This window comes from Ceratotherium simum, chromosome 3 (genome assembly GCF_057802395.1).
Source record: "Ceratotherium simum simum isolate JZ-2026a chromosome 3, ASM5780239v1, whole genome shotgun sequence".
Classification (NCBI taxonomy): Eukaryota; Metazoa; Chordata; class Mammalia; order Perissodactyla; family Rhinocerotidae; genus Ceratotherium; species Ceratotherium simum.
Genome location: NC_141902.1, coordinates 76220184 through 76230174, shown reverse-complemented (window position 1 = coordinate 76230174; position 9991 = coordinate 76220184).

Sequence of the window (9991 nt, the reverse complement as noted above, 5' to 3'; positions counted from 1 at the left end):
GATCGCCATACTGTTGCCTATAGTGGCTGAACCAGTTTGCATTCCCACCAGCAGCATATGAGGATTCCCTTTTCTCCACACCCTCTCCACATTTATTTTTTGTCTTGGTAATTATAGCTGTTCTGACAGGTGCAACGTAATATCTCATTGTAGTTTTGATTTGCATTTCTAATAATTAGTGATGTTGAACATCTTTTCACATGTCTGTTGGCCATCTGTATATCTTCTTTGGAAAAATGTCCGTTCAGATCCTCTGCCCATTTTTTTTTTTTTTTTGAGGAAGATGGGCCCTGAGCTAACATCTGCCAATCCTCCTCTTTTTGCTGAGGAAGACTGGCCCTAGGCTAACATCCATGCCCATCTTCCTCCACTTTATATGGGATGCCTGCCACAGCATGGCCTTGAAAAGTGGTATGTCGGTTTGCGCCTGGGATCTGAACCGGTGAACCTCGGGCCGCCACAGCAGAGTGTGCGCACTTAACCACTTGCGCCACTGGGCTGGCTCCCTCTGCCCCCTTTTTTTTTTTTGTGTGTGAGGAAGATCAGCCCTGAGCTAACATCCATGCTAATCCTCCTCTTTTTGCTAAGGAAGACTGGCTCTGAGCTCACATCTATTGCCAATCCTCCTCCTTTTTTTTTTTTTCCCCAAAGTCCCAGTAGATAGTTGTATGTCATAGTTGCACGTCCTTCTAGTTGCTATGTGTGGGACATAGCCTCAGCACGGCCGGAGAAGCCGTGCGTCAGTGCGCGCCCGGGATCCAACCCTGGCCGCCAGAAGCAGAGCGTGCTCACTTAACTGCTAAGCCATGGGGCTGGCCTCCTCTGCCCATTTTTTGATCGAGTTGTTTGTTTTTTTGTTGTTGAGTTGCATGAGTTCTTTATATATTTTTGGAAATTAACCCCTTGTTGGATATATGATTTGCAAATATTCTCTCCCGGTTGGTGGACTCTCTTTTAATTTGTCGATTGTTTTCTATGCCTTACAGAAGCTTTTTACTCTGAAGTAGTCCCATTTATTTATTTTTTCTTTTGCTTCCCTTGCCTGAGTAGACATGGTATTCGAAAAGTTGCTGCTAAGACTGATGTCAAAGAGTATATGCCTATATATTCTTCTAGGAGTTTTATGGTTTCAAGTCTTACATTCAAGTCTTTAATCCATTTTGAGTTAATTTTTGTGTATGGTGTAAGATAATGGTCTACTTTCATTCTTTTGCATGTGGCTGTCCAGTTTTCCCAACACCATTTATTGAAGAGAGAGACTTTCCTTTCTCCATTGTATGTCCGTGGCTCCTTTGTTGAAGATTAGCTGTCCATAGATGTGTGGTTTTATTTCTGGTCTTTCAATTCTGTTCCATTGATCTGTGTGTCTGATTGTTCTGTGCCAACATCATGCAGTTTTGATTACTATAGCTTTGTAGTATACTTTGAAATCAGGGATCGTGATGCCTCCAGCTTTGTTCTTTCTTCTCAGGATTGCTTTGGCTTTTGGGGGTCTTTTGTTGTTCCATATAAATTTTGGGATTCTTTGTTCTATTTCCGTGAAGAATGTGATTTAGATTCTGATTGGGATTGCATTGAATCTGTAGATTGCTTTAGGTAAAATGGACATTTTAATTATGTTTATTCTTCCAATCCATGAGCATGGAGTATCTTTCCATTCCTTATATCTTCTTTGATTTCTTTAATACTGTCTTATAGTTTTCAGTGTATAGGTCTTTCACCTCCTTGGTTAAATTTATTCTTAGATATTTTGCTCTTTTTGTTGTGATTGTAAATGGGACTGTATTCTTGACTTCTCTTTCAGCTAGTGCATTATCAGTGTATAGAAATGCAGCTGATTTTTGTAAGTTTATTTTGTATCCTGCAACTTTGCTGTAGTTGTTGATTATTTCTAATAGTTTTCTGATGGATTCTTTATGTAGAATTATGTCGTCTGGAAACAGTAAGCATTTAACTTCTTCCTTTCCAATTTAGATACCTCTTCTTTCTTTTTCTTGCCTAATTGCTCTGGCCAAAACCTCCAGTACTATGTTGAATAGGAGTGGAAAGAGTGGGCACCCTTCTCTTGTTGCTGCTTTCAGAGGCCTGGCTTTCAGTTTTTCACAGTTAAGTATGACATTGGCTGTGGGTTTGTCATATATGGCCTTTGTTTTATTGAAGAAAATTCCTTCTATGCCCATTTTATGGATGGTTTTTATCACAAATGGATCTTGGGTCTTGTCAAATGATTTCTCTGCATCTATTGAGATGATCATGTGATATTTATTCCTCATTCTGTTAATGTGTTGTATCACGTCAATTGATTTGCAAATGTTGAACCATCCCTGTGTCCCTGGTATAAATCCCATTTGATCATGGTGTATGATACTTTTATTTATTTATTTATTTATTTATTTATTTATTTATTTATTTATTTGCTGAGGAAGATTCGCCCTGAGCTAACATCCATTGCCAATCGTCCTCTTTTTTCTGTTTTCTTCTTTTGCTTGAGGAAGATTAGTCCCGAGCTAAAATCTGTGCCAGTCTTCCTCTATTTTGTATGTGCGTCACCACCACAGCATGGCTGATGAGTGGTGTAGGCCTGTGCCTGGGATCTGAACCTGGGAACCCGGGCCACCAAAGCAGTGCACTGAACTCAACCACGGGGCCATCGGGCTGGCCCTATGATCCTTTTAATGTGTTGCTGTATTCTGTGGGCACTATTTTGTTAAGGATTTTTGCATCTATGTTCATCAGCGATATTGGCCTGTAATTTTCCTTCATTGTGTTTTCCTGTCTGGCTTTGGGATCAGGATAACATTGGCCTCATAGAATGAGTTAGGAAGTGTTCCATCTTCTTCAATTGTTTGGAATAGTTTGAGAAGGATAGGTCTTAACTCTTTGAATGTTTGGTAGAATTCTCCAGAGAAGCCATCTGGTCCTGGACTTTTATTTTCTGGGAGGTTTTTGATTAGTTTCAATCTCTTTACTTGTGATTGGTCTATTCAGACTCCCTTTTTCTTCTTGATTCAGTTTTGGGAGTTTGTATGAGTCTAAGAATTTATCCGTTTTGTCTAGGTTGTCCAATTTGTTGGCATATAGTTTTTCATAGTATTCTCTTATAATCCTTTGTATTTCTGTGGTATCTGTTGAAATTTCTCCTTTTTAATTTTTAATTTTGTTTATTTGAGCCTTCCCTTTTTTTCTTAGTGAGTCTGGCTAAGGGCTTGTAAATTTAGTTTCTCTCTCAAAGAACAAGCTCTTAGTTTCATTTGTCCTTTGTATTGTTTTTTAGTCTATTTCATTTATTTCTGCTCTAAAATTATTATTTCCCTTCTGCTGGCTTTGGGCTTTTATTTCTTCTTTTTCTAGTTCTGTTAGGTGTAGTTTAAGATTACTTATTTGAGATTTTTCTTGCTTGTTGAGGTAGACCTGTGTTGCTGTAAATTTCCCTCTAAGTACTGATTTTGCTGCATCCCATAAGAGTAGGTATGTTGTGTTTTCATTTTCATTTGTCTCCAAATATTTTTTGATTTCTCCTTTGATTTCTTCATTGATCCAATGGTTGTTCAGTGGCATGTTGTTTAGTCTCCAAATGTTTGCCACTTTCCCAGCCTTTTTCTTGTAGTCTATTTCTAGTTTCATAGCATTGTGTTTAGAAAAGATGGTTGATATGGTTTCAATCTGCTTAAATTCATTGAGGCTTGCCTTGTTTCCCAACACGTGATCTATCTTTGAGAATGTTCCATGTGCACTTGAGAAAAATGTATATTCTGCTGTTTTTGGATGGAATGCTCTCTCTATATATATTGAGTTAATCTGATCAAGTGTTCCATTTAAATCCCCTGTTTCCTTGTTGACTTTCTGTCTGGATGATCTATCTATTAATGCAAATGGAGTGTTGAGGTCCCCTACTATTATTGTGCTGCTGTCAGTTTCTCCCTTTAGGTCTTTTACAAGGTGCCTTATAGACTTTGGTGCTCCTGTGTTAGATGCATTTATATTCACAAGTGTTATGTCGTTTTGGGATAATGTCCCTTTTATCATTATATACTGCCCCCTTCTCTCTCATTGACTTTTTTGTCTTTAAGTCTGCTTTGTTTGATGTAAGTATGGCAACACCTTCTTTCTTTTGCTTGCCTTTTGCTTGGAGTATCAGCTTGCATCCCTTCACTCTAATCCTGTGTTCATCTTTATAGCTGAGACATGTCTCCTGGAGGCGGCATATTGTCGGGTCTTTGTTTTAATCCATCCAGCCGTTCTGTGTCTTTGATGGAGAATTCAATCCACTTAAGTTTAGAGTTATTATTGACATACAAGGGCTTAATACTGCCATTTTACCTCTCTTTTTCTGGTTGTTCTATATTTTTGTTGTTTCTTTTCCTTTGTGTTTCTGACTGCCATTTCACATTGGTTGTTTTCTCTGATAGTTTTCTCAGTTTTCTCTTTATTTATGATTGTGGCTCTGCTCTGATTTTTCATTTAGTGGGTACCATGAGGTTTGTATAAAAGGTCTCATAGATGAGATAGTCCATTTTCTGATAGACTATTATCCCCATTAGCCTAAGAAGATTCCATCCCTTCACTCTTCCCTTTCTGAGTTATTGTCGTCATAAATTGTTCTTTTTCTGTTTCCATCCTAATTGGCTTAGAGAGAAATAAGCTCTGATATAAATTTAATCTTCTTAAATTCCCAGAAATAGAGGAACCAACTCAAATGTTTTACAAATTTATGTGGGCTGGGTAAATCTTTGCTAAATAAGACTCCTTTGATAGTGTTGATTTAATAACACAGGTATGTCTTCAGAGTTGTGAACATTAAATATAATGCAAGCATACATTCCTATTCTACTTGGGTTTCCTAGTCAAATAAACTAATATTATATACACTGGATGTTTAAGATTGTACAAAAGATAAATTTCAGTTTAATAAAATTGATTCATTATTTTGTCAAACTTTATTTTGACAATAATTGTGTTTCAAATATGTCTGCCTAAAAATAGTTTCCAAAATATTCTTGGTAACTTGCAACCTTATAGTTATGCAAAGTTAAGTAATAGATAGCCATTGAATATCTAAATAATTTAAAGTATTGAAACATTCATTATTATGCATAAGGTTAAATTTATATACATTTGGTTTCTTATTTTTATTTGTGCAGAGAGGTTAAAAATATTTGGGTCTGTTAATAAACATGTTCTTGCCAAGTTAAAAGAATTGTACCATGAAAAGCATATACCTCTAGAGATTGTGTAATGGTGCATTCATAAAATTTGTTAAGCTACTACAGAGTACTAGTACGTGAATGACAATTTACAGTTGTTACTTCCTAGTTTTTTTCTGTAAATTAAACATTACTAACAGTTAAAATTTATAGTCAACCTATTAAAATAAAACTATTAGAAAGAATAAGAGTGAAGGAAAAACTTTATATACATTGTATGTGAGGTAATTAGAATGTGTTGTAATATGAAAAGTATGCAAAGAATGTAGGATTCCTAAAAAAAAAATAGGAGTATTTTTGTTCTTAAGTAAAATGAGAAAGAAAAAAAAAGAATAAGATAAAACCTAAATGGATACAGAAATTTGTAGGATTGTGGAAAAGGAAGTTAGTGTTGTGAAATAAAAGCTGGATAAAATTAAGTGGATATCTTTATGAAGTTGATTTTAAATTTAGCCCAATAATATATTGTTACAAACCAAAACTTTGATTTCCCCAGTGATAAAATGAAAAAGTTTCTTAGATTACTGGTCTTTTATTAAGAGGATCTTGTAAAAGGTTTATTTTTACCTTATGAATAATCTACACATGAAACAAAGATTCTTTGACTTATTCAAAATAATATTTCATGCTTCATGTTGCCTTTATGATACCCTCGATTACTTAAGAGTACCGGGTCTTCTCATCTTAAAAAAGCTAGGTTTTTTCATATTTATAATTACATTTGAAACTTTTTATTGTCATTTTTGTTAAATACATGACTAAGTATTGTTTCACAATGAAATATAATATTAGTCAGGGTTCTCCAAAGAAATAGGACCAATAGGAGACATATATATATATATATATATATACACACACACACACACACACGCATAAACATATACACACATATGTACATACATACACCCAAAAATAGTGTTTTACTACCTATCTGAACTTTTCTTATCCTTATCAATCTGACACATAAAACTAACCATCAAAATTCCACCCCTTGTCAACATGACCACTATATGCATTGCTTTCAACCATCATTAATCATCAAATAAAGCTAATAATGAGGTCATAATTCTTCACCAAATGGAAAAACTAGCCTGCATACAACAAAAAACTAACTTCTTGCCCAGAAGAAGAAGTAAAGTCTTTGAGTGAAATTTGCTCTTCTCCTCGATATTCTGTAACAAATAGTACGATGTAAAATGAACAACTCTTAAATACTGTGGTATAAATTCAGTACATCTCATATTACATGATAAGGAAATTAGAGAGGATATTAAACAAAGATATTTGCTTAATGTATGTATATATACACACAAACATATTCATAAAATATTAGGAAATCCTCATGACAACTATAGTTCTTGTTTCTTTAGCTGATCACATAATACAGGCATACCTCTGAGATATTGTGGGTTTGGTTCTAGACCACCACAATAAAGGGAATATTGCAATAAAGTGAGTCACAAAATTTTATGGTTTCCCAGTGCATAAAAAGTTATGTTTAGGGGCTGGCCTGGCAGCTTAGTGGTTAAGTCTGCATGCTCCACTTTGGCAGCCCAGGGTTCATGAGTTCGGATCCCAGCCATGGACCTACACATCACTCATCAAGCCATGCTGTGGCAGCATCCCACATACAAAATAGAGGGATATTGGCACAGATGTTAATTTAGTGACAGTCTTCCTCAAGCAAAAAGAAGAAGATTGGCAACAGATGTGACGTCAGGGCCGATCTTCCTTACCAAAAAAAAAAAAAAAAGAAAGAAAGAAAGAAAGAAAACAAAATTATGTTTAGGGCCAGCCCCAGTGGCCTAGTAGTTAAGTTTGGCGTGCTTCACTTTGGCAGCGCGGGTTCAGTTCCTGGCATGGACCTACACTACTCATGTATTAGTGGCCATCTTGTGATGGCGGCTCACATAGAAAAAGAGGAAGATTGGCAACAGATGTTAGCTCAGGGTGAATCTTCCTCAGCAAAAAAAAAAAAAAAAGTTATGCTTATACTATACTGTAGTCTGTTAAGTGTGCAATAGAATTATGTATTAAAAAAAACTATGTACATCCCTTAATTAAAAATGCTTTATTGCTGAAAAATGCTAGCCAGCATCTGGGCCTTCAATGAGTCATAACTTGTTGCTGGTGGAAGGTCTTCCCTCAATGTCAATAGCAGCCGTTTGATCAGGGTAGTGGTTACTGAAGGTGGGGTGCCTGTGGTAATTTCTTAAAATAAGACAGCAATGAAGTTTGCCGCATTGATTGACTCTTCCATTCACAAATGATTTCTCTGCAGTATGTGATGCTATTTGATAGCATTTTACCCACAGTAGAAGGCCTTTCAAAATTGGAGTTAGTCCTCTCAAACCCTGCTGCTGCTTTATCAACTAAGTTTATGTAATATTCTAAATCCTTTGTTGTCATTTCAACAGTTTCCACAGCATCTTCACCAAGAGTAGATTGCATCTCAAGAAACCACTTTCTTTGCTCATCCATGAGAAGTGACTCCTTGTCCATTAAAGTTTTATCATGAGATTGCAGCAATTCAGTCACATCTTCAGGCTCCACTTCTAATTCTAGTTCCCCTGCTGTTTCCACCACATCTGCAGTTACTTCTTCCACTGAAGTCTTGAGCCCTCAAAGTCATCCATGAGTGTTGGAATCAACTTCTTCCAAACTCATGTTAATGTTGATATTTTGACCTCTTCCGATGAATCACAAATGTGCTTAAGGGCATCTAGAATGTGAATCCTTTCCAGAAGGTTTTCAATTTACTTTGCCCAGATTCATCAGAGGAATCACTATCTACAGCAGCTGTAGCCTTACAAAATGTATTTCTTAAATAATAAGACTTTAATTTCAAGATTACTTTTTGATCCATGGGCTGCAGAATGGATGTTGTGTTAGCAGACATAAAAACAACATTAATATCCTTGTACCTCTTCATCAGAGCTCTTGGATGACCAGATGCATTGTCAACGAGCAGCAATGTTGTGAAAAGAATCTTTTCTTCTGAGCAGTAGCCCTCAACAGTGGGCTTAAAATATTCAGTAAACCAAGTTGTAAACTGATGCTGTTGCCCAGGCTTTGTTTTCCATTTATAGAGCACAGGCAGAGTAGATTTACCATAATTCTTAAGGGCCCTAGGATTTTCTGAATGCTAAATGAGCGTTGGCTTCAAATTAAAACCACCAGCTGCATTAACCCCTAAGAGAGTCAGCTAGCTTATGCTGTTTCTACTAGATGTTTAGGATTATAAAACTATAAATCTGTACAATAAAAATAATGACATGATGAATGTCAAGCACAGTAGTAAATTAACATAATGAAATGTCACAAGAAGCATGTGTTTAACTTTTTTAGCTTTGGTAAATTTTTGGTGTTCAGCTTTGGTAATTTTTTGTGCATGCCTAATTTGTCAACAAGAAAAATAACTTAGGATGATGGCTTTACCTCATGATATGTTTGTTTACCTCAGATAACTTTCATGATCAAGTCACACATAACTGTTAATCACAAGTGAATTAAATAGATGTAAGCATGATAAAATTTTCAACAATAATTATGTTTTATACTATACTTGTTTTAAAAACATTTTTGTTCACTTGAAACCTTAAAGCTACACTAAATTAAGGTAAATAATGGATATTCATTAATATCTAGATCATTTCCAAATAAGATAAGATATGGAAACGTTAATTACTGAACATAAGTTTATCTACTTTGGAATATTTTTATATAGTACAGAGAAGATAAATATATTAAGATCTATTTTTAAATGTGAGAAATTTCACTGTAAAAAAGGCATATGCCTCTAGAAAATTATTAAATGATGTATTCATTAATTTGTTACAGAATGATAGTATGTGCCAAGCAGGTAATAATTGCTTACCTCTTAGTTTTCTCTGTAAAGAATGGTAGTAATGGTTACAAATTCTAATCAATATATGTAAATGACAGTATTAGGACTAATAAGGTGAAAAAAACATATTTCTGTATGCTAGGAAAATAATATGTGTTTTTGATAACTAAAGATAGGAAGGGTGTGTTTTTGTTAAGGTTAAAGGAGAGTAATTTTTTCCTGAAGAAGAATGACTGATTGTTCTAGAATGAGAAATAAGAAAAGTAAGACAAAACTGAATGGACTTTTTTTTTTTAAAGTTGTAGAAGGTTTGTGGGAAAGAATTCTTGGAAAAGGAATCATCTTGTGTTGTCAAGCTTGCTAAGATTGGATGGATTTATTTATAAGGTTTTAAAAAATTTCCCTTAGAATTAATATTACACAAATGCAAAACAAGAATTCGATTCTCTTTCTGGGCTAAAAACACAAAGTTTACGTAGATTAGTTACCTGCTCTTAATAAGAAATAGTAAAAAAGTTTGTCCTTTATCTTTTAAATATTCTGCCTGGAAAACCAATATTCTGTATCTTAAAATTATTTGCTGTGCTTCATATTGTCTTTATCAGGTCTTTGGTTACTTAGGAAAACTGAGTTCTCAATATTAAAAGAGCTAGATTTTTTACAACTACGTAGCTTTGTATATTTACCTATAAAATCTTTGTCACTTGCATTAAATGGATAAATACATATTGTTTCATGATGACTGGTAATCTTATTCAGTCAAGTATTCAACCTTTTAACATTTTTGACAACTTCCCAAAATCAAATTTTCAGTGGATTCTTTTTGACCTCAAAGTACTTTTGAGAATTCCCAGATGACCCCTGGAAGATCTCAAAGTATCTGTATCTCATCTTGTAAAAGAGAGGTGGTAAACTAATTTGTTTTATTTCCTATATCTAT